This window comes from Zalophus californianus, chromosome 4, assembly GCF_009762305.2.
Source record: "Zalophus californianus isolate mZalCal1 chromosome 4, mZalCal1.pri.v2, whole genome shotgun sequence".
NCBI classification, from domain to species: Eukaryota; Metazoa; Chordata; class Mammalia; order Carnivora; family Otariidae; genus Zalophus; species Zalophus californianus.
In genome coordinates, this window is record NC_045598.1 from 67815936 (window position 1) to 67841499 (window position 25564).

The following is a 25564-nucleotide window of genomic DNA, read 5'->3' on the forward strand; positions in this document are numbered from 1 at the left end:
TGTGAAACAGCATTGCTTTTAATTGCCCCATAATGATTTTCTAACAGACACAATGGTATGTAGCGCAGTCTCAGAGTTGATTTAAAGCACACAATAAACCACAGTGCAGCTGAAAAACCAATTGAGACTTCTCAGTGCCAGGAAGGTTTTTGTCCTACGTGAATACTTAAGAGCATTTTCACCAGCTCCTCTGTCCACAGTCCACTTTTACCAAAAATAACTGTCTCTATCCTTGTGCCGGGGCAGTTTTGAACAGTAAATGCACATGTTTATTTCAAATATCAGTGAAGTTAAGCTTCGGTTTTATTTTTAATCTTTGAGATATACAATCCTAAGATAAGTTCATTGGCTAGGTGATGGCCCCAAATCACACTTTTCTGATTATTTTAAAACCATTTAATGTTTTTATTCTTACCCTTCAGTGTAAAAGTCCTACTGTCATCAGTCTTTGCTTCTTCCAGAACATTCTCTGACATAGCAGCTGAGGCGGTATTGAGATGGTGGAACTGGCTCATCAGACACTGAAATCCTTGCCTTTTTAATGGGGGTAATTAATAACATCACTAGAAGCTACCATTATTGGAGGACCCACTATGGGGCAGTCTTCCTCTGAGGACTTCAGAGCCTTGAACTTGAAAGATTCCAGTCAAAATGACACTTTATGCGAAAGTCTGATACTCTGTTTCTGGGAATTCAGTTGTCAGAATATGATGGATTAATCAGCAGAGGCTTTCTAAATCCCCCGCTCCATTCCATTCTGTAGCATAAAAGAGAGATCCAGAGAGAAAGACAGAAAGACAGAGAGAGAGAGAATGAAAGGAATTTCAAAGATCAACGCTTTTATACTTTCCATGAATCCCATCATCATTATTATAATAACCGATATATGTTAACCCTATCACATATATACACAATACAAATGTACACACTAAACTCTCATTTCCTTCGCCAATTGCCAGATCTCACTTATTTGTACACCATCATGTTACGACCTGTTACTGCTACTCAGAAGTGTGGCAACAAGAGCAGATATTGTACCCAAATTAAAAAGAAAAAAAAAATCTGTGCAAAGGTTGCTTTAGGTGCATTTTGGGCTCATTCTCTATTTTTCAGGGGAAGAAAATCTGTGCCAAAATGGGCCCCACACGCCCATAAACGATATTTTTCGAGAAAAAAAAAGTCAGAGTCACCTACCCAGGATCCCAGATGGCACAAAAACTTGGAAAATACACTTTTGACACCTACTACCTACATTTGGGAACTGTCCATAATGCATTCCAAAGGCAGCTTTTTCTACAACGCCTTGCTGTTCTTGGTAGTAAGGCCTGTCTATGAAGCTGACTTCCTGGTTCTCCTACTTCACCGTGAATAACTGTGAGAGACAATAGCTAAATATGCTGTCACGTGGATGCTACTGTTACTTTTTATTTTTAATCCAATAGACAGTTGCACCCTCATAGTCTCTTGTTGTTGGTAAACATTCTCTTGTTTAAAAAAAAATTGCATAAACCATCCAAGAAGCCCTAAGGAGCCATGCCTAGACTACATAATTCAGTAATTTGGGGAGGGAGGAAGAGGGTGAAAATACAGCCTAACTATGCTCAAAGAGTATTCCTTGTCCCCCTAAATCAGTAGTGGGACACACTTTCGGCCTATCGTCAGTGTGTTGCCAGTCCTCAGAAGCACAGATCTCACACCTGCTGTGCAAAATCAGTTGCCGTTAAAGAACACATGCGTCAAATGTCTACTTCCTCCGGGGGCGCCCTCATCCTTGCCTAAAGGACTCTCCGATCCCTTTCTTAAAACAATGGTTTCCGTACACCGACCCGTGCAGGCCCTGCGAACGTCTTTCTTAATACGAGGAAAATAAGGACCATGAAATGATACACATCTATAAATGGAACAGATAAGTACGGAGTGCCTCACAGGTGCCAGCCATGTTTTGGGTAGTGGAGAAAAGGGGGGAAACAAATGATCTGAAGCCCCTGACCTTGTGTATTTCATGTTGTTAACGGGACAGACGGATGAGGAGCAAACAGTTACTAGCCAAGTAGTCACAAATACTGGGCCAAGATGAAAGCAAAGTAAGGAACTGGAGAGGAATGGAAGTGGGGAGGAGGGTTTGCCGGCTCGGGGTCTGGGGGAGTGGGGCTTTAAACGGTGTGGTTAGAGAAGCCCTGCCTCTTGTGGTTGGATTTGAGTGGAGAGCTCTGCCAATGTCCCAGGGAATAGATTTCCAGTCAGTGGGAACGGCTGGTGCAGAGGCAAGAAGGTAGGAAGGGGCTTGGCGTGTTTCAAGAACTGGCTGTTTCTGAAGGCCTTTGTGGTATGTTGGTGTACAAGTTGCCAACTCTTCATTCTCGTAAAAGCTGTCTTGTATTCTAAGATTACGGCTTTCCTCCTTCCTCCCACCCCCCGCTGATGTTAACATGTCCTTTCTTTAAAGAAATGATGTAAGATTTCAATGTTAGTTCTTTTTCTCTTAAGTAGCCTAACTTGGCAAATATAAAATGTTGGCAACCTTATGTCGTTCTCTTTTTCTTTCCTTCCCCCCCAAACTAATTCATGAAATACAAAACTCTGTTAAGCTCTGGCTTAAGACGACATGTACTAAAAGTGCCAAATCCCTCCCCGCCCCCACACCGTGTCCATGGAAAACTCCATCTTAACGGGCTCCTTCGTGTTTGTTTTATTTTACTGATGTTTGTACTTACTTCTTCTTTTCCAGGTTTATTCTAAAAGAGAATGAAAACACTGGGCTTCAAAAATGCACATTTTGTGTGTTTGGTTTATTTTAGTTTGTTTTTAACATGAAAAAGTGGTAGTAAAATTTATCCCTGATTCTTTAATAAAACAGCATGTCAGCAGAACAGGTACGGGAAATGGGGCCCTCCCAAGATCTTTTATAGACTGACATCAAAATTAAATTGGGATGCTGAGAACATCTGGGCCTCTCCTCCTTCTCTATCTCCCCCCCAGGATTTCCAAGGGATATCTATGTTTGTTTTGTGTTTGTGTTTTGGGGGTAAGGTGGAGAGTCTGGAATTGCTTTTTTTTTTTCCTTTTTTCTTCAAGGGGAAAAGAGAAAACCAGATATTTTCAAGGGAATTGACTAGTAGTGGCCAGTATAACAAAGAAACCCCACTAAGCCTAACCACAACCTGACAGAATGAAAAGTGATTCCAGAGCTGCCACTCACCACAAATCCCCACGAAACATGCCAGGAAATCAGCTGAAAGCAGTAGAGAGGCTGCTTCTCAAGGGCCACAAACATGACCCCCAGAGAATCTTCTGGGCCATTCAAATTCAAAGTTGAGAAAGGGGGGGGGCTGGTGGTGGTGGAAACAGGAGGCAGAGAATTAGCAGCCCTGTGATCTTTCAGGGTTATGATGGAACTGATTTAAAATGCAAAACCGCGTTCCGTTGTAAACCCCGAGACAAACTGGAAGCTGAGAGGAAGTAGGATTTCATTTAGTGATTTTCAATTTTAGGATTGAAATGGGAGTGGAAAGATCCACGCTATTTATTTTTCCAGAACTGAGATTGCCAGATCCTTTTTTTTTTTTTTTTTTTTTTGTAGGATAAGTGAACATGGACTGATATATTACTTCTTTGGGCTTCCATGCTAATAAGGCATACTTCCCACAGAATCTGACAGAAAGGATGAATACCTTGCTCTGCTAATGGTTAATTTGTAGTGGCATGTGTATTTCTTGAATGTACATGAAGTTTTCTAATTCATCAGCACACAATTGGGCTTTTTTTTCCTCCCTTTACACAGAATGAAATGCTGAGAGGGCAAGAGGTTCAGGGTTTGTATTATCCCTCAACCAATGTATTTACTACCCAAAAGTTATTGCTAATTTTTTTTTCCTACCTCAGGAATAAAATTGTTCTTCGGCAAATAATTTAGTACTGACCACACTTTCAAATGTTTTATTACTGTCGAATCTGTCACAGATTGCATCAAGACACAGAGATGCTAATCTATCTCATATATTTGAAACTCCTCTGGGAAACATACATTCGGACTTACTGCTGAGTGAACATGACTGTTAGGATTATAGAGACCATACACAGTGAAGAAAAGCGGCATCGCTTTTCTGACTGGAAAGTAAACAATAGGGCGATTGTCGGCTTATACATTGGGCCAATAGCCCCACTGCTGAGGAGCTCAATGTAAAAACCAAGATCAGCAAAGCAGTCTTGATGTTTTCTTCTTGGAGTTGGATGTTGTCAAGGATTCAGAGGAGCCACCCCAGTGAGAATTCAGGAAACAAAACAGGATATTCTTGTTTAAGGACTGCTTTCTGTAATTATGTTGATTTTTTATGCAACACTTGAACTTTTAAAAACTCAAGGATGCATAAGAAGTACTCCAGAGGAGAATAAATGATTGGGATTTTGTCTTAAGTGAAATGTTACCTTGCGTTCTTAACAAAATTAACTTGTTTGTATTTGTGAGTGGGTCTATGAATTAAGTATACTTAGACTATGCCTGTTTTGTCTCCCCACCTCACACACTCCCCCCACCACCACCATTTTCAAACAGGAGGTCAAGTTGTCTTTGGAACATCATATTTCCTGCTTGGAAAAGGCACTGGATTGTAGAATAGTCTGACAGGAAAGTTTCAAGAGTACCAGGAGTTTCCCCTGGAAGGCTTGAGGGGGTAAATGTGCAGCATCTATAAAGTTCTTTCCTTTGAGCTATCATGAGCTGTCCCATTGTTGTGTATACAAAGTCTTCAGAATGGAAACAGCTAAACTAAACTGTAAATACTCTAAGGAAAAACGTCTTTGGAAATATGCGCTGTGGGCTTGCTTGGAAACATTGTACTTTTATCTGTCCTTCCTTGCTGAGGAAGGACCATCTGGCTCAGCCACTTGCGGGTGAATGCTATCATGCTACAGACATCCGGTTACTCCTTTCCCATCCAAATATCAGTTCTGTGGATTAGACAAGGGCTGTAACATATTTGTATGCCAAGAAATCTGATTTGGTGACAATTATTTTCCCTTTATTTTAACAAAATTACTTCATGCTCCTTTTCTTTAATCAAAATGCCATGCGATTTCCTACTTCACTTGAATAATTCTCATAATTTTACAACACAATGAAAGGATTATAGATTAGCACAGGTCAATCTCCTCCATATTCTCCTTATTTTTCTTAAGATTCCAATCCACAAAAGGTCTTGGACCACATAATACTTCCGGGTCAAGGACACCCCAAGGTCTCTTTGCAAAAGCACCCCAGCTGAGCAATCATATTCCAATGGCGGTGTGCCTTGAGTTTTAACCATTGTGATTCAATGGAGAAAATGAAATGTAAACTAGATGTTAACTGCTGACTTTAGTCAGGGACATGCTGAGAATGCTGATTTCACTCTAGGGGTGAGGCTTACAGGATAGAATGTAAAATGGAGCTTGGGGGTCAGCCTGACTGGGTTTGAATCCCGATTATACCATTCGGCAAGCAGATTACTCAGCCTTTCTTTCCTTAGGTTTTCTTCTTTATAAAAGGAAGATCATAATCATTCCAGTTATTCATTGCTGCCTAACAAAACATCCCAAAACTTGGTTTAGACCAAGTAGGTTTAAACCAGCGATTTATTATTATCTTTCACTTTTCTGTGAATGACTATGCTCCATTGGGTGGTTCTCATTTGGGGTTGGTCATTCTGGTGGGGTCGGATACCAACTGGATAGTAGGCTTGAGGGGGCTGGCCATCCAATATGCTTCATTCCCACTGTGGGCTGGCAGCTCACTTGAGGCTCACTTTACACCTCACCTCTTTATGTGGCTTGGGCTTTCTCACAGCATGGAAGCCTTAGTCTGACTTCTTCTCACATGGCAGCTCAAGGTTCCAAAGGAACAAGGTAGAAGTCCATACCTAGTCTATTGTCTCTTCTACCCCATTTATTCATCAAGCAAGTCACTAAGGCCAGCTCAGACTCAAAGGGAGAGAAGTTAAACCCTACCTCTCAATTTCAGAAGTAGTTGATAATTTCCCGTCTTCAGTCCACCACAGATACCAAACCTACCCCATAGAATCTTGTAAGAATTAAATAATTCATCTATGTAAAGTGCCTAGACCAGTGTCTGACACTTGTAATATATTTTCACTAAAAGTCAGTTATTCTTATGTTCTAGTCCTGACCCCATTTTATTCTTCTTCTCTGCATTTATTGCTATTTGAGCTTACTTGTAATTATGTTTGTATATATGTACATGTATGTTTATTTTCTCTTGCCTATCCAAAATAAACTTTGCAACCATAGTGACTTCATTTTTTTTCCTCAGGGCCTAGAAAAATGCCTGGTATATAATGAGAGTATTTGTTGAATGAGTAAGTGAACAAACCCTTGGCAAATATAGAACTTGGATGTTTGGTTGTGGAAAATGGGAGTGTGATTGGGGTTGGGGGAATATTATGATCAGAAAGAATCAGAGAGAACTGACATTCTGATTTATTTAAATATTTTAGAAATTAGGATATCATCTGTTATCTGGAACAGCTTTTAACTGAAACTGTCTTAAGAAACACAAGTATATGAACAAGTCCTACTTTGCCTCCAGACTAGCTGACAATTGGCACAATTTGAAAACTGCCCTGTGCCACCCACGGGCCTTAGAATCTGACAGATCTGGGTTTCAGTCCCTGCTTTTCTGTTTGCTTACTTACTGACATGACAAGTTTTTGTAAACTTCTCTGGGTTGTAAATATGCAAAAGCATGCAATGAGGCATACTTCATGGGGTTCCTATGAGAATTAAATAGAGTTGACAAAGGGTTTCAATACAAGTACAGGATGCAATTGATAAACAAGTACTAATTTCCAAGAATATTGATGATAAAGAAACTATCAATATGACTTTTAATATGCTTTATGTTGGGGGATGGCTTTTCAATTTTTATTTTTCAAAAACTCTTATGTTCCAAATATGTTTTAAAATATAAAATAATATTAAGTTCACTTTTTACAAATTCAATATTTAATCTGTGAGCATATCAATCCATAAATTGACCTTTCTACTCCATCCAGTATTTGACACAGGAATTGAAACAGAATATTGCCTAAGTCTTAACAACCATGTTAAAAATAAATATTTATATTTATCAAGAAAAATTGTGACATCAAAGGAAGTAAACATCATGTCCAAAGGACACTTCCTAGAATTCAAGGGAAATTCCCCCACCCCAGCCCCTTCATGAGGATGTCCAAAAGTCAGTTACTTAATCAACAGATGGTACTGGTTGAGAGCTCGAAAAATTCAAAGCACTTGGAACTTTGGGGAATTTTTTAAAGGAAACCACTTCTCCTTGGTTTTTAGTGTACTTGTTATTTAAAAATAAATTTACTGACTGAGGTAAACTGATAAATATGACAATTTTTTTTCCTCAACACACACACACCAAAAAAATCAATTCAAGATGGGCAATTTATGGATACACGCACATATTATATAAATTCGTAGTGAGTAAATTGGACAGAATTTTTTTCTGTTTTATTGTTTTGGAAAAGCTCTCAAATATTTCCTACATTGAAAAACTGTTCTAGAGTATGTGAAAGATAGAAGCTAGAAAAAAATGACTTAATAGAGAATTTATCATACGTCTTTGAAAGGACAATATTCAGCACTGATATCGCATATTGCTGGCAGCTAAACAATACAGCATATATTGCCTTCTCCAAGGAACAAAACACCAGAGTGTGCACATAGCAAGCACAGCTCAGTACCTCCAACATGAAAGGGAAGGTACTTGCAAAAGTCACAGTATAGCATAGTAAAATATAATTGATTTGTTTTTGTTTGGGCAGGGGAGGATGTACAAATACAGGTTTGATACCAGATAGTGGCTATATTAAAATTACATGTGCCTGGGGCGCCTGGGTGGCTCAAATGGTTGGGCGTCTGCCTTCGGCTCAGGTCATGATCTCAGGGTCCTGGGATCGAGTCCCACATCGGGCTCCTTGTTTAGCAAGGAGCCTGTTTCTCCCTCTGCCTGCCACTCCCCCTGCTTATACTCTCCCTCTCTCTCTGCAAATAAATAAATAAAATCTTTAAAAAATAAAATAAAATAAAATAAAATTACATGTGCCTGAGAAATAATAGGTGATTAGTAAATGTCAGTCTTCTTTCCATCTTTCTTTTGAACTATATTTTCTTTTTCATCTATTACCACAATGCCTGAGCTCTGTAACTAAGAATATAGCCTCAGGGGCTGGTATCATCCTATGATTCTTTGTTCTCAAGTCAACAAACCTAATCTTGGTTAAGCATTAACAATGGCAGGTCAAGGACCAGTGGTTCTGTCAAGAACCAATATGCGGAAAGCAGAAACCCAGATGAAATAAATACAGATTAAGTTCATCTGAGCATTTTCGTCGTTCCATGTTTAGTTTCTTCATGATCCATATATTACAAAGATAAGCAAGCCAGAGCTTAACATGAAAGGGGGAACCCTTGTTATTCCCTATCAAGATCTGATCAGATTTATATAAGGCTTCATATGGGCAGATATTGACATTCATGCCACCGTTACTTTTACTATACAGATGTGCTAACAAAAAGGAATTTTTGTTTTGTTGTTTTCCTCCTTCCACACTTTACCCCTTCCAGAGAATGTCTCTAATTCTACTCTTTAAAAGAGTAAATCCAAATGGTAAGACTTCTCCACAAAAGGCATGCCTAAACATTTACCTCTTGCTTCCGTATTTATAGTAGTGATCACTAATACCTATAGTTTGGATTATAATTTGCTCAATTTATCCAAACAAGACAAAAGCCTGTTAGGGGAATTTCACTGTCTAGTCTATTATTTAACCTCATGAACAAAAACACCCGTGTTGCCTCACTTAAAAAGATTCATTGCAAGGGTTAAGGGCAGATGAGACGGGCGTCTGCAGTCTCCTGGAATCACAAATGTACAAACAAGGGAACTAATCTTTCTCTACTGTTTTTCAAAAAAAAGGAAAGCTTTTTTTCACACTAGGCAAACAGCAACTGGCTTAGTCTCATAAATTTACATCTCCCAAGTAGTGTCAGTGTTCAGGCAGATTAGTTTAACAGGCCTTGTGTTATCATCCAAAGGAAAAAAAAAAAAGGAAAATATATCCAAAGTCATCTGGTTAATTGGAGGAGGTGGGGAGATGAAGTTGCTTCCATTAGGTTCTTTTGGAACAGTTGCAAGATCCACAAAAATCTGTTTTTAGCTCAGTCATTCATCCTGTTGGATGTGTGATGTGTTTTCAATTTAATGATAATTGCCCTTTCCATTTCTTTGATAATTGCCCTCTCTATTATCATTTATGGAGATTCAAATTATAAATCAAGACAAGACAGCCAGAAAAATATTATGATTGTCCCTTCTGAGGCCACAGCAACTCAAGTAACACTGCCAAAGTCTGAGAGTTTGAGCCATTTTCACTTGCATGTTTCTGAACATTTTATTTTAGGGTCCAGTGATTTTCCTAAAGAGGAGGTTGCATGACAATCATAGGACTGAATGATAATGGATACAGAGAATTTAAGTTTAGCTTCAGTGCAACAGTTTTAAATTTGTATTGGAAACCAGAATCTTGCTCTCCTGACTGTTTGAAAGCAAAGGTGAAAAAATGGACCGGAAATGTTTGCTATCAGTCACCTGGTGTCCCCATGGAGGACATTGCACAGGCCTCCCTCCCCCAAGTTCCTCTCTTCTACTCCTTCTTGGGGAAAAAAAAAAAATGCCTTCTTCTCATTGAATATGTTTGATGATCCACACAGTAAATACAAAGACATGAGTGAGATTTTATCTAAGAGTCCAGGAACCAATAATAAAACCCTGCACCCAAGACATGGTTCTTTGAGGCGGTGCCAGCTTGCACCTGCTCAGGAGATCCTATTACTAAGTTTTCAGGACTTTGGCAGGCTGTCTGTTCCCCCCAGAGAGCCACTATTAAAAATTAATTATATACATTTTGATTTAAATATGTTATATTGAAAACAGAGTCAATAAATACACAGAACTCATCACTTCCTAATTATTGCAGTACATTGCGCTGTTTTCTATGTTCTTGAGGGTGTTGCCGCTTACTGCATTTGAATGTTAAAAATATATCATGATGTGATAGGGAGCATCTCTTCCCAGTTCTGCATCAGTAACTTGGGACACACGAGTAGCTTAAAATCCACGATGGCAATTACACCACTAATATCAAAAAATGCTGCAAATCATTGCTTTCCCCCCCAGGGATCTGTTTGTTAAACATTTTGCCTCCCAGCTCTGGACAGTAATAGAGTTTTATGAGAGGGAGGACCTTGGATCTGGCATGATCTGGGTTTCCTTGGGGCTCAATTAGCAGCTGTATGATCTCGGCCAGTTTCCTTAAACTCTCTGCCCCTTAATTTGTCACTCTCCTGCTTAATCTCCTCCAATACCTTTCCACTACTCTTAGGATAAAGTCCAGAATCCTTAGGGCCTCCCCTCCCTTATCTTTGCCCCAGATTTCCTTATTCCTTGAATCTTGTAAGTTCCTCCTGCCGAAGGGCCCTCACATCTGGAATGTCCTTCCAGATGTGAAATGTCATTTTCTCAAGGTAGACTTCTCTGATAGCAACCCCCTGTACCTCCCACATAATAGGTTAGGACCCCACACGTATAGACTTTCACAGAATCCTGAACTTGTTCTCACAGCACCTGTTGAAAGTGTTAACAAAACTATTTTGCATGTCGTCATTTGCTTAATACGAAGGCCCCCTCTGTGCTCTTGTTTCTCATGCATGTTGCTTTACCTCTCAAGTTCAGCTCTACGCTTTGCTAACCTAACCACTTAAATTTAATCTGTAGGATATCTGTTTTAGTCAAGAGCAACCCTCTTTTCATAATCCTTTGTTCCACCTAAGAGGCACTCCAGGATAGTGTTAAGGACAGGGCTTCTGAGACTCTATCTCCTATGAGCTGTGTGGCCTCAGCAACCTCTCTGTAGTCCCATTTCCTAATTTATGAAGTAGGGTCAATAACAAAATCTGCTCTCTAGGGGTCGTTGTGAAAATGAAGTGAACTGACCTCCCGTAAAGTGCTCAGAGCCATGTCGATCATGTAGGAATCAGTATTTAACTGGTATTATTTCTACTTGCCTTACCTCTCTCCATTCCCCCTAATGACATCATTTCCCAGAACCCCCACTTCGATGGAGGCCCCACTCTTCCATTATCTTTGAGGATTGTAGATGATACCACAGCTTTAACTGTCCATCAGAATGACACCCAACTCTCTTGTGCTAGTTTCTCCCCCAATTTATAATCTTACAGTCCCAGCTACTTATTGTCACCTCCATGAGACTTTTTGACACAGAAAACACAAGGTACCACACCCGAATCCATCATTACCCCATCAAACTACTTGGGTCTTTTGACATCTGTATTTCTCTTAACAGCATCCCGATTTCTTCCCTGAGGCTCCACGTTTCTAATTCATCTATGTCTCTTCCCTCTCCTGTACTGCACATCTCAGCGGTTGCCAATTTCTATTGATTGTCTCTGAAATACCTCTTGCATTTTTTCTTCCTTTTAATTCCCACAGCTTCCATCTAGTCTAGGTTCTCATTAATCTCTTACTTGTCTGGACTATAACAATAGCCTACTATCCAATCTTCACAGCTTTAGACTCAGCTTATCATAAAAAGAGCATTCTTCTAGAATTAGACACTCTTAAAACACAAGTTTCTCTCCTCCCTCCTTTTCTCTCAATTGTTTGATGTTTTATGTCTGTTTTCCGTCTGTGTAAACAGAGACCTTGACCAACTAGTTCACCTCTGTATCCTCAGGATCTAATAGTACCAAAAAGAACTATTTATTAAACTTAGTACTACTACTATTAAATATTATTATAGCATGAACATGCTATATTATTAATATAGAATATCATTATTAAAACAGTACTATCAAATGTTAAACACTGCTCAAAGTATTTGTTGGGTTGTTGTTGGTTAATTATTGAATAAATCTGTTTTCTGTCCTTGCTCTGATCTATAGTACACACACTTCGTCTACTTAAATTGGATTTCTGGTTAATTCACTCCCTTGCTCAAACATTCTCGGCCCTTCCCAATTGATTGCCTACTGTCTAATGTCCCCATGCCGGAAGATGAGGCTCCAATTAAGAGGCCTGGCTTGCTTCTATGACAGCTCCATTCCACTCAGAGTATTCAGAGTTGTTGCTGTTGTTTAAATTAGGGAAATGATAATATTAGTTGTGACCTCAAAAGCCTCCTCAGCCTACATCATGCAGTGGAACAGAGAAAGCGGCAGAGCTGATCTTCCCTAATGATTACACTTGCTTCTGAAATGGAAGGTACAGTTAGTTAAGAGTTTTAAGAGTCGATCATCATAGTTCCAGCAGGAGCCACAGAAAAGACAGGACCTCTTTCAATAACAAAATATTAAGGCTGTGGAGTTTCCTCAAAACTTCTCAAAATAATTTTGCCTTATTTAATTGTAAAAGACAAAAAAAAGATAAGATTAGAAATTTCCTCTAGGTTACTTAAATTCATTTCACTGCCCTTTATCTCTAGATAAGTTAGCATTGGATGCACTTTTTCTCTCAACTGGCTTCTTTTCATTCTTGAGCTTTTTTTCATATTGAATTACATACTCTCTTCTCAGTATATACTCAGAATTATAGTTTCTTCATTTGCATCTTGATGATCAAAATGTTGCTTTCATATCACTTGGAATTTATTTCTTCTTGAATCTCATAGATTTCCCCCTAAAGTATGGTTTAAAGAATACTCATTCTAAATTGACTGGTAAAGTCCTGGCTTTGCTTTTTTTTTTTTTTTTTTAATATTGATACCACCGCTACAGCACACATAAGAATTACTCAGATGTCAGAGTTCTTTAAATGCTATTGTTTTCAAATTTGGGAAATTTTCTCAAAGAAACTGGCTTCAAAATTTGAAGAAAGTACACAAAGAGTAACTCTTCTTAAAGAAGAGGGAAATTTTTATTCAACAACTGTAATAAATGTTGTATTCAAGGGTGACTAGCAAGCCCCATTCTGATATATATAGAAGGCATTCTCAAACTTTAGCAAAAATACTTTATTTTGTACATTTGACTACACTTGGTTAATGCTGCCCTCAATAGGTTTGTTCACAAAGTTAGTAGGTATGTTCTGTATGTAAAAGACATATATAAAATTAATTCTATTTCGGTAACTTTCTAAATTATCCAATATGGTATGCATTGAAATTTTAAACCATGTGCCTAAACTGTCAAGAAAACATTGAAAAATTCTTGAACCATGCATTTTCAAATATAAATGCTTATTAAAAAGATAGAAGTCCGGCTGTCCATTCAAAAACTACTCATTACTACAGTTATCAACAATTACTCAGTTACCTTTGATCTCTTAAACATAGAATAGTTTGATAGCCAATATTAATTCATCCTACAAGATAAGCTTCTTTTTTTTTAAAGATATTTTATTTTTAAGTAATCTCTACACTCAAAGTGGGGCTTGAACTTACAATCCTGAGATCAAGAGTCACATGCTCCACTGACTGAGCCAGCCAGGCGCCCCTAAAATGAGCCTCTTTATTACAGATGAAAATATCCTTCATTTACAAAATTACATAATCAGATGTCCATTGTTTCTATGTTAATTTCATGTCTATTAGTTAACCATGAGATGAAGAAATTGGTAAGAAGAAAAACCTTAAGTGCTACTTTATTCCTTTAGCTTTTTCAGCCATGGGGGTCCAAGATAGTATGCTCATCTGTAAGTGGACATAATCAAGGACAGTACGAAGCCTGGAAATGAGTCTACCTAGCATACTTTCCTTTGTTACTCATTGTAGAGCCCTTATAGCTATGTTGGACCCTCATCGTAAGCCATGGTGCTAGGGACAAAAATTCAGTGTTAGACTTGGTTGAACTGCATCCAAGGACTGTCATTTTGATGCAAGGTCACATGGAAGAAGGGTGCATATCCATTTTTCATCAAGCATTTTAAGGTCAAGCTTTACAGCCTCCCTCAGCCATCTCATCAAAGCCTTTGTGTTCATAAAACACTTTTTAAAAAAATCCTGCTCCATTTCCCATCAGATTTATAGTTTGTTGAAAAACTAAAAATTACCAGTCTCCAAAAACTTACTCTCTTGCTCTCTTATTAGTAATTTATACATATAAAAGCATAAGAGAGCCATCTTCTTCACAACATACTTTCATCAAGGATACAAGTGATATTAATAAGTCCCTTTACATTCAGGAAACAACTAATACCTCATCTAGCCTCCAAAATGCATTATAGTTAGCCCATCTTAGAATTCTATTGTTTAAAAATTCACTAAATAATGCTTTTCTAATAGGCACTCATATCTTGGTCTGGTCCCTTGATTAAACTATGTCCGTTTTAGGCTGGAGACAGTGTTTGATTTTCTCTTGCATGTATGACTCACTTGATGGAAAATCCATCCATCTACACACTGCTGCATTAGGAATGAATTTTAAGTATTCAGAACCTTCATATAGTACCTTGACTTTTAGAGCCTAAAGTAAACATAAGAGAGGGCAGTACTTAACAGGCCACGAGTTGGATTTACCATCTCTGCACTTTGAGAAACTGTAGCTAATTGCTACACCTCACCATTTCTCTAAGTTAACATTTCACTCCTTGCAAAATGTTTTTGACTGGAATAGGCATGTTCAACAGAGAGAGAGAGAAAGCTATTACTGGTAGTAAAATAAATACTCACTGCTTGGATAGTAATAATCAATAAATAATAAATACGCCTTCCATCAAGTATGTACAAGGTAAATTAAACATACTCATTTTATTAAGAGAGAAATGAATACTTATCTGCTACAAAGGTGGAATGGTCTGGAGTCTTCCCCTCACACGTGTGATGTCGGCTGAGTGTAGTTAGTGTCAGGGGTGAGAAAACAGTCAGGAGGCCCATTTATAGCTGCTCAGAGAAGTAGACACTGGCTTCTGAGGAAAAAGATCCCATTACCAATATAAAAAATAAAGTTTCTTCCCTGTCTACGAATGGTGAGCAGCCATTTTCTTTGTTTTAGGACATGTGTAATGTTTCTTTTGAAATTTTAATCATTGTCAACTGATACTAAAGTGAGCCAAGTAAACCTTTCCTTATGCTTTTGGAAAAGAATAATTGACAACTGAAAAACAGGCCGTGGTCCCTGAAGACCATTCAAGCAAACACACAAAGTTTGTGTACTCTGTGTGTTTTTAATACATGGCCGTGTCAGGTCTGAGGGATACAGTTACCTAAAGAAAGAAGAAAAATCCTCTGAGCCATTTTATTTTTTCCATTTAAAATGTTTCTTGGGTTCACATTAATATTAACCTTATGACCTCCTCACATTGCGGTATAATCATTGAAGAGGAAACCAGGCACCCTCCTTTCCCTGGGTAAAGACTTGCTTTCTGATTTGCCCTCGCTCACATCCGTGCTTACCAAAGGAACAGATGCTCAGCTTCTAAGTGTCTGACTCTGGCCTTTTCCCTCCTGTCACTAGAGCAGAAAGAAAGGGGGATCCCAAGCAATGGTGGCAGCTTTGCAATGGCTGGCCCATACTTTCACATTTAAAGTAAGCAGGTGGCATCAGTGGGCTGTCTAATGACTAACAAGATAAGAGCGCAATTGATCTTTTTATTAACCCATGCCCCCAGGTGGGGGGTGGGCAGCCTGCTCTTCCCTCCTGGGTTCAGTTACACTGCTCAGTTCCAGGAACATTTTAGACCCATTCGCATTTTTGTCTGAGCTGATTCTTAAAGAATAGGGGCACCAACACAGATATCCCATGTCATCTAAATTCTATCTTCTCTGAAACTCCGAACTAGTAAATGCCTTTATAATTTGCATCTGACTCAAAGCAATATTTGATGTACATTGAGAATGTATCCTCAATCCTATTGATATTCTTTTCATGCTGAATTTGAACTGTGGGTTTGTTTGTCTTCCTTCTAGGTCTCAGACAACTCACTCTAAACCACACAACTAGTTCTGAAGAGTATGGAGCCTACATAGATTCATAAGGTAAATGATTAATTTCAAAATATGACATAATGGATTCAATTATAGTATGAATTCCAGCATTGTGTAAATGTGTTGTTTCTCATTCATCTGTTGCAGACTGGGTTATGCTGTGTGAACCATAAACTGCATCTGCAGGTTGGCTCTTTCAGTGTCAGGTTATGTACAGTATGTTGCTTAAGGCTGGCTACCTACCTCAAATTTTATAAAAGTCTTCTCATAATCTTTTTTTTTAAAGATTTTTTTTTATTTTATTTGACAGAGAGAGACACAGCGAGAGAGGGAACACAAGCAGGGGGAGTGGGAGAGGGAGAAGCAGGCTTCCCGCCGAGCAGGACCCCGATGCGGGGCTCAATCTCAGGACCCTGGGATCATGACCTGAGCCGAAGGCAGACACTTAACGACTGAGCCACCCAGGCGCCCCTAAAAGTCTTCTCATAATCTTAAGAGGCACCTGCCCTGGGGTATGCCAGAACATCACAAATCACATAGTTGATTGGAAAACGATTAGAGCCGTTATTTGCATACATGAAGCCCAAAAGTATTGGGATGCATTCCTTTGTAGAAGTAGCATGAGGTACAAAACATCCCATTAAGGCCACCTCTACCACGGGCAAAGTCAGATTAGGAAGTATGTGGTAAAGGAATTTATAGAGGATTGCCTTGTATTTTTGTTTCTCTAAATCAGTCATCATTTGCTTTCCTGCTTGTTAAATAATTATTTCTAGAAGGTATCGAATCTATATGAAGGTACATGCAGGATCTTTGATATCACCTACAGCAAAATGGTGAGAAGACTCAGCTTCCGAGCCAAACTAAATTCAGATTGCGGTTCTGCCATTTACTGGCTATGACACGGTGGCCTTAGATTTTCTTATCTACAAAGTGGGAGAAATAATAGTACTCACTTCCAAGAGCTGTGGCACTAAACAAATGAGTAGATGCAAAACATTTGGAATATTGCCTAGCACCTAGTAAACACTAAATTTACTGATTAAATAAAGGGCTTTTATTCTACCTCCTCATTTTGTTTCAGCTTCTTCATTTTCCTTTAGTCCAGAAACTTGGTGGTTGTGGGAATTATTAAGGGAAGCAAACTCCCAATTCCCTCTTTGCAGCCTTTCTCCTAAAGGAGATATATTATACCTTTCATGTAAATGCCAGGAAGGGAAATAATTGGCATCCCATTGCCCTTTGAATGGGTCCCTGGCTAGCCCTAGGTGGTGTGACGTGGAAAGTGACCTGAACACAGGTGCCTGCCAGCTCAGCAGCACAGTGTAGCGGGAGAATAAATTAGAAGACTCATAGCCATTTCAGAAACATGCAAACATCAATTGGCATAGAGTTTCAGGAAGCAGAATAAAAAGCGATCTACAAAACAAAAACCTTTCAAAGGGATGGAGGCACCATTCTTCCAAATCACAAACGGATGATTATGATCACCATTAGAGCTTAATGAGCCTATATCTGGCTAATGACTTCATCTCTCCAGTAGATTTGCCAGGAGTCTGTGTTTCCACTAGTATCCAGCCTTCTCTTCTAATAAACTTAACCATCATGCTAGTTGGTCAGAACAAGTCCTTGGATTTCTCCTTCCTCCATGAGCAAAAGCGTGTTTCTAAAATCTATCATCCCCCTATCTCAGGACTGAAAGGAACAGAACACAGAAAAGAAAATAGATAACAACAGTGTATGGTTTATAGAACCTTGGAACACCTAGGTTCAATTCCAGGTCAGTAACTGCTCTCTGACCTAGTTTTCTCATCTCCAAAATGCAATTGATCACTATCCTATTTCTAAAGATAACTTTGAAAATATAAATATGTGCAACTGATCTTTTAACACATACAGGGATATGGTTTATTTTACATAATTTATATATTTCTTACAAATGCCATCATTGATTATGGCTATATTTTTATTTTAATAACCAAAGGTAGAAAACGGTAATTGTAAGTTTTAAACAAGTTATCTGCTGAGCCATTTAAAGACTATTGATTTGAATAAGAAGTAAGACCTAAGGGGCGCCTGGGTGGCTCAGTCGTTAAGCGTCTGCCTTCGGCTCAGGTCCTGATCCCGGGGTCCTGGGATCGAGCCCCACATCGGGCTCCCTGCTCACTGGGGAGCCTGCTTCTCCCTCTCCCACTCCCCCTGCTTGTGTTCCCTCTCTCGCTGTGTCTCTCTCTGTCAAATAAATAAATAAAATCTTAAAAAAAAAAGAAGACCTAAACTGAAGTTAGAATCTTTTTTTTTAATTAACCATACTATTATAATATTTAGTTCAGAGTGATGCTTAGTGTTAAAATCATTTAAACAGGCAATGTTTGGCAAACTAGAAATAATGATGTATCTTTTAAAGAATAGGTATTAACAGGCAATCTATTGGAAAAATAACAGATACCATTCCCCATCATGACTTTTATTCATATGATTGGTTTGAATAGTTCTTTCATTCTCCTATTTTCAAAATATATCCAGTAAATATAGTAGATCTCAATATAGGCTTGAATAATGATCACACAAATATTATTGTCTTAATGTAATCTTGAAAGAGATCACACCACTATAATATTGAAAGTAAGGCATGAGGCACCTGGGTGGCTCAGTCGTTAAGTGTCTGCCTTCGGCTCAGGTCCTGATCCCAGGGTCCTGGGATGGAGCCGTGCATCGGGGTCCCTGCTCAGTGGGAAGCCTGCTTCTCCCTCTCCCACTCCCCCTGCTTGTGTTCCCTCTCTTGCTGTGTATCTCTCTGTCAAATAAATAAAAAAAAAATCTTAAAAAAAAGGCAAGTAATAGTTATGGTGGAAGGGATAATATTAGCTATTAAGACAATGCTTTAGTGCAATACTTCAGAAATTTTAAATTGTTTTATGCTAAAATATTCCAGCATAATTTTTCTGGGGTCTTTATGCTATAAATAAACTTTGATTGCTATGGTAATGTAAGAAACATGAATGGATAATGTCTATTCCCTATAACCAGCATATCAGGTAAGTGTCATTGTGAAAAATAAATGGCTGGGATAGCATTTTTGAATTCTAGTCCCAAACCTCCAACTGAATTTTCCGAGTGATCTTGAACAATTAGCGATGATCTAACTAAATTTCTTTATATAAAATTTGAAGAAATAAATAAAGGAGTTTCAAAAAGGCTGATTTTTAAGAAAAACTTTCAAGCAACAAAAATGTCTAGCAAATTCTGACAGGCACCACATCCACATTCTGCTCTCAGGCTTTCCTTCCACCTGTCTGCCCCTTTGTCTTGCGCACTGATTCCATCATCTCAAGAATGAAAGGGCTAGTTTAAAATGAAGCCTGTTCATATTCACTAGAACCTCTAAAGTCACAAAAAAGTACCAGCTAAATGTATTATTTTAGTCTCACTGACTAGATGTTTAGAAACCTCTTTTTTTTTAAGTTATTTAACTAATTTTATTGGGAGGTCTCTAATAGCTCCACAACTGTTCCACAACAAAGAGTATAAAGTGTGACCCTTGCTTTCTGCAGTTTATTTATAAAAGTACAATCAACATATACAAAATAAACACTATCATAACAAAAAATATATGTATGTGTTCATCTCAGTATTATAAATTATAAATTCTGTAGGAGTTATGATGGAAGAGGTGGGAATCCAAGATGGGGATTTTAATAATGAATAGAGCTTGGATATGTAGTTCTTCTCAAGGCCAAATAACCAATGGTCCTGTATTTATATTATCCAGGGTCCATGGAATGAGCTATTTGACCACTAAAAACAAAGGAAAGGAGTAGTCAGATGAAGGGGCTGGTTAATTCACAGTGAAAGCCCAGTAAATCCCAGCAAACAGGTCTTTCACTCTTCCATGCCCACTAGAGAATAGACATCCCACCAAAATCCCAAGCTTACCTGGACTATGAGGCTCCCCTCTCACATTGCAATAGTGGAGATTCCACGGAGGGTAGAAAGAATTCATTCCCCTCGGGAAGAACTACAGCTATTGTAGCTGAGTTCAAGTCTTTGAACTTGTTGAACTCAAATGTTGGCCTTGGGCATAAAGCTTACTGAGTAACCCCATCTATCCAAAATAGAAATTCAGTGTCTCAGAGCTCATCAAGCATACACATTCTCTCCCTGAGGACTCAGGCTCCTCAGCTGTCCCTGCTGGCCCATCACCTGCTCTCTTTGGGTTTCTGACCAGCCCCAGAATGAACCAATTGAGGAAGAGGAAGCTAATACCATTGACATTGATAGGGAAAGATTTGAGAATATGGAAGATAAGTCCCTGAATTCGTTCTATGAATTAACATTTGCCATCTAAGGAAAAAATGAGATCATTTATATTAATAATCCAAAATTTGATTCACACAAAGAAAATTAAAATTAGATACTGTCCTTGAAACTCTGATTTGCATTATGTTGTGAAAGTAAACTGTGAGTATGCTGATGGCAGTGATAATCATAGCTACCATGGGTTGAGTTTACTGCATGTGTAGCATTCTGTCATATGCTTTAATTTATGTGTATCTCATTAAATCCTCACAAAACTTATATATAGGAAGAAGGTAATGTCCCTGGTTTAAAGATAAAGAAATGAGGCTAAAAAATTTAATTTGATAAAATTTAGCAAGGAGCAAGTAGCAGAGCCGGGACTCGAACCTATCTGAGGTCAAAGGGCATGCTCTTTCCATTATGTGCACTACCTCTCAGACGGTGCTGCCTCACTGTCTAATGATGCTTTTCTTATATGCGCAGGTATACCAGGAAGATGACTAAGTTGACAGTTTTATTGCATGTATGTACATTAATATCAACCAATACTTATTATTTAGTCCCATGAAGTCAATGAATGTTTTGCAAGCAGATGGGCCACAGATTCAGAAAAATCAATGAGTATTTGACTAAGCAAGTGAATTATGAAGAGTAAAAGCATCATATGTGGCTTTTTCTTGGAAGTAAAGGGAAAGCTATGGTGTTAATAAAACGGGCCCAATGCTAATGACTTCAAGGCCCCCTCACGTACCCCCTCCAAGTAGAAATCAATCTGACTCTAAGGTTGAATTTGCTCATTCCATAGACTTATTTCCCAACGGAGTTCCTTAATTTTGACATTCAAAATACAGAATCTGTCGTGGCTCTTTACTTTCAGATTCAAGGCCAGTTTACTTCCTAATCTCTTCTCATTTATTATTCACTTTTATATAAAGCTCACTCTGTCTTGTTCTCACATTCTTCATATTCTTACCTACTCTCTAACTGACGGTTCTCACTGTCTGGAAGATCTTCCATTGATTTTACTTTTCCTTCTTCGTGTCTCTTAAGTCTTCACTGTATTCAGCTTCCAGGATCTGTGATTCTGATTTTGCCTAAAGCTTTCCCAACTAATTAGATATAAAACATCATAATCCTTCTATGGAAATCATCTTTCCTCTATAGCCAAAGGCATTACCAATGGTAAAATGTACTCATTTTGTATATAACAGTAATTTCAGCCACTAGATTGTACTTTTCATTGATCTGTTTTTTTCTGGGTAGAGTAGAAGTGCTGTTGTTGATGATTTATAAATTTCAAAACATACAAGGAAGAAAATAAAAGCCATTGTTTATGCCAACACCCCAAGAAAAACATTGTTAACATTTTGTTATATTTCTTTCCAATTTTTTTTCAACACATTTGGTTGTGTTTTAACTTCAATTCTCCCTGCCTTAATATATTTTTATCCTGCTTTGATTCTCCTAAAATTAGACCATCTAAGATTTGGATTCATCCAGTTCCCTGGATTCATAAAAGGCGAGTGACCAGTCGGAGGGCTGGCCATTAAGAGGTCTAGTGAAGCATTGAGTCATAGACGTCTAGAAGTAGTCTAATTCTGGGCTTATTTACAAAGATCAGGTCTTGTGTGAAACTCCTGGATAATTCTCTTTGCTTCCATTATGTGTTAACTTCCTGTTAATTAAAACTACTCTGTTTTATTGCACAGAAGCTAGAAAAATATATTAATATTAGGTTATATAAGACATGGTATTATAAAATAATACATCGGTCTTCTTGATTGCTAAATTAAATTAAAGATCTAAAAAACTATGTGTTCATCTAATGTTGAAAATGCCCTCTGTGGGTTTTATCTCCTGCCCATAAGCCCATCTTAACTACATGGAAAATGAAATTTTCTTGTTCAGATATCTAGGCTTTTTATCCCCTCAGCTCATTTTATCAAGAGTGATTCATCAGTTTTTACCTGGTGAACAGACATTGTCTGAAAACTTAACTTTTTCCATATGACTTACCTGCCTAATTTTTGGGTTCAACTTTTTATCCTTTAGACAATTAGGAAGGACTTTGCTCTTATGTAATTGCTAAGCATCTCCTTTCTTCCACCTATGAAAAATAATGTTTGATTATTCTGCCCAGGTTTAGACACTTAACCCAGTTTGAATTTATTTGATAACCAAACTTGTAAGGACACTAACCAACATTTCCCCAAAAAGCATTAAAATGTGACCTCATAGGAGAAACAGCTTTTCAGTCTTACTGAATACCTTCTTCACCCCCCCATATAAGGTGTATCCTTAGCAACTTCACAAAGCATACCATCATCAGCTATTTGTAAACAAATGAATATACCTTTCAAGGCATCAAAACCCATCCCCAAGAGAACAGGACAGAGGTTATGAAGACTAAAAGTTTCCTAGCTTGCAAAATCTTTTTGTTCCAAAAAAATATATATATATATACTTCCTTAAATGCTACCTATAAGCCTCTTGCCTGTGAGAATAGCATTTCTCACACCTCTTTTTTTTCCCCCCCTCACACTACCTAAAAGAGATATGAGGGACTACCCAACTTAAATCCTGAGTCGAAAAGTATTGAGAAACCGCTAAGTATATTCATGCCTCTGTAGTGTAGATTTTACAGACAAAGATAAAGAAGTGGAGGTATTAGTACCATTGATGAGGCTGAGGACTGAACCCCTGTGCGTGTTGAGGTTTCCCAGGCAATGGGGGTTCAGGAGGATGATCGTGAGCTGTCAGGACAATCAAGACACCACAATATTTTAATCTGCACACTTTCGGCATCAGGGTAGATACTGCCTGCAAGAGGTCTGTGTTTTATTAAAATCTAAACTAATTCGCCTTGTTTTATGCTACTGAATGGTTCATTTGCTGTGGGACCCTCAGGGGGTAAAAGGGAGGGAAACAAATTAAGTCAAAACTGCAGACTTGTTAAGACTACATAATGTGTATCTAGCTCTCTTATTGTTACATGACAGGTTGGGAGAAAAAAAAAAAAAAAATCTCTGGGAAATTCACCCTGACTGATCAAGGCAACCTTTGAAACATGCAATGAAAACACAGAGAAAACCATGCGTAATACGAAATAGCATAAACAAATCGTTGTCTTACTTTCTGGAAATGGTGTTGGCACTTGGATAAGACGTGGGTGAAAAAATTCCAAGAAAAGCAAAGACATCTCTCGGTAAATCAGTAAGTTTACTGGTTAATGAAGAGCCAGGCTTTGCTATTAAGGACTTGACACTCAGTGGTTATGAGCAGGTCTTTCCATAATGGTTGCCACTGACGAGTGCTAATGAGGGACTCGTATACGTGCCTGGAGAAAGAAGGAAATAGAAACATTTATGACTTCTGCACCACCCAGAATACACAAAAACACACCCTTACCTAATCCCTGTCTATAAAAGTTTATTTATGTAGTTGTAAATTGGAAAATCTCAAGCATAAAATTCTGTATCTATTAAATATACAGTGGTTTAGTGTACTGGAGACAGGGCAGCCTGGTTTATTTGTGCTTTTTCTGTCAGCGATGACATGAGATCATAGGGAATCCATATCTCTAAAGCCAAAGAATAGCTCCCAGTCATTTGTGGCTTCATTAGCAACGTCGTGATGTCCTTTAAGGACAAAACACATAAATGTTCTCCTGTCACTTACAATTGTGTCAAGGAGAAAACCAAAATGAACTTGCAAAGTCATGCACCAGCTCAATTTTGGAAGGAAAAAAAATCTTCCTTTGAAGGAAACGAAATCAATCCCCAGTTCAAATTAAATTTGGACTATTCTGTGAAGCTCCAATACACAGCTCCAATAACAATCAGTACTTATGGACTTAAAATGCAGGCAAATAATGTTTCATTTAAAAGAAATTGAATGAGGATTACTGACAGAGAAAGTTTTAATGCTGTTTTATCATTAGTTAAAGTTAAATCATGCCATTATTGGCTCAGTCACAAACATCTCAATCCCCACTCTTTTTTTTTTTTTTTTTTTTCCCCAAATGTTACTAGAAGCCCTTTGCCCGGTTGGGCTTGTGTTTTCATCTTATTAAAACCTTGTCATGCAAATGTATCATAAGTGTAGCCTGAAGACTTCTGTCTCATGCAAAATTTAGCTTAAATTCTACTGTCATGAGATACTTTGTTATGCACAAACCTTGTGTTTGGCTTGCTGACATTCTTCTTAGTCGGCTCTCATGGTGATTCATTATCTTGTGATATAGATTTCCAAGTATCATCTTTGTATTGATTTTTATATCTTTAATAACCACTCCACAGAAGATGGCTCTACTGGTGTCATTGATCGCATCAAAAATTCAAGACTTACAGAAATACTAGAGGGCTAATTGGTAGCAGAACATTTCAGACTTAATCTTAATGCAGTCTTAATCTTCTGCATTAAACCTACCTGAAGGTTTCCTTTTGGAGTCGACGAGGGGAAGTTTAGTGCTTCGTTGAAAAACACCTGGTGAGAGTCTGCCAGAACATAGCAATAAATGGACTACAGACTTGGAAATGTCACTTCACAAAAGCTCAGAAATTAAGAGCACTCCCTTCATCTGGGGCCTTCATCATTGAAATTCTTCTTGTTTTCCTTTTCCCTCCACAGAGCCAGGTTTGTTCATATATTTCTGTGAAAGAAAAGTCCCCATAATTCTAAAGGACATGCGCCTCTGGGATTTGAGAATTTCCCAGTTTACCAGTAGAAGGGCTTCTTCTGCAGAAACTTAGAGTGAACATCCTGTTTGTGTAAATGACTTTGAACAAGAAATTTAGGACTGCCGGTATGGACCTGCAAGTCTGGAGTCCCCGTATATGACGAGGTATATCATACTCTAACTTCCTTCTCGAACCCTGTGTGTGGAGCATGTAAATCTGTTTGAGGTAATCAGAAACCTAACCAGAAGACGCAGGAGCTTTCTGCAACACTTAAGGGTAGCTTGATTATAAACCTGGAACGGGATTTACTGTATTTTTGCCAAAAACTTTTTGTGAACCTACTCTGTGCCTGTCCCTATATCAAAGCACAGCTGAGTAGAGCCTGATAGTTGACCTAGAGAACCTTAGCTTCAGAAGCCTATTGGTGGAAGGTGGAAGCAAACTAAGGTGTATGGGATAGCTAACTAGAAGGAGGGATATATAAGGATGTGGCTTTGGAATTGGCCACTCCTGAATTCTATTCCACCTCCAACACTGTGCTGTGTGACTCTCGTTGCCTCCCTGGAAAAGGGGCGATAGTTAAAAGTT

General features: G+C 38.4%; 1 long non-coding RNA gene across 2 annotated transcripts; it reads right to left on the reverse strand.

The window, feature by feature from the left end:
• Nucleotides 1-590: 590 nt before the first annotated feature.
• Nucleotides 591-24930, reverse strand: LOC113912219. 2 transcript variants are annotated; one of them, XR_003516750.1, is made up of 3 exons: nt 24726-24930; nt 23430-23634; nt 591-757 (listed from the first exon to the last, which is right to left on the reverse strand). It is a non-coding gene; the product is annotated as an uncharacterized LOC113912219 (long non-coding RNA). The 2 variants fall into 2 exon arrangements; XR_003516751.1 differs by lacking the exon at nt 591-757 and adding an exon at nt 22329-22404.
• Between the last annotated feature and the right edge of the window lie 634 nt (nt 24931-25564).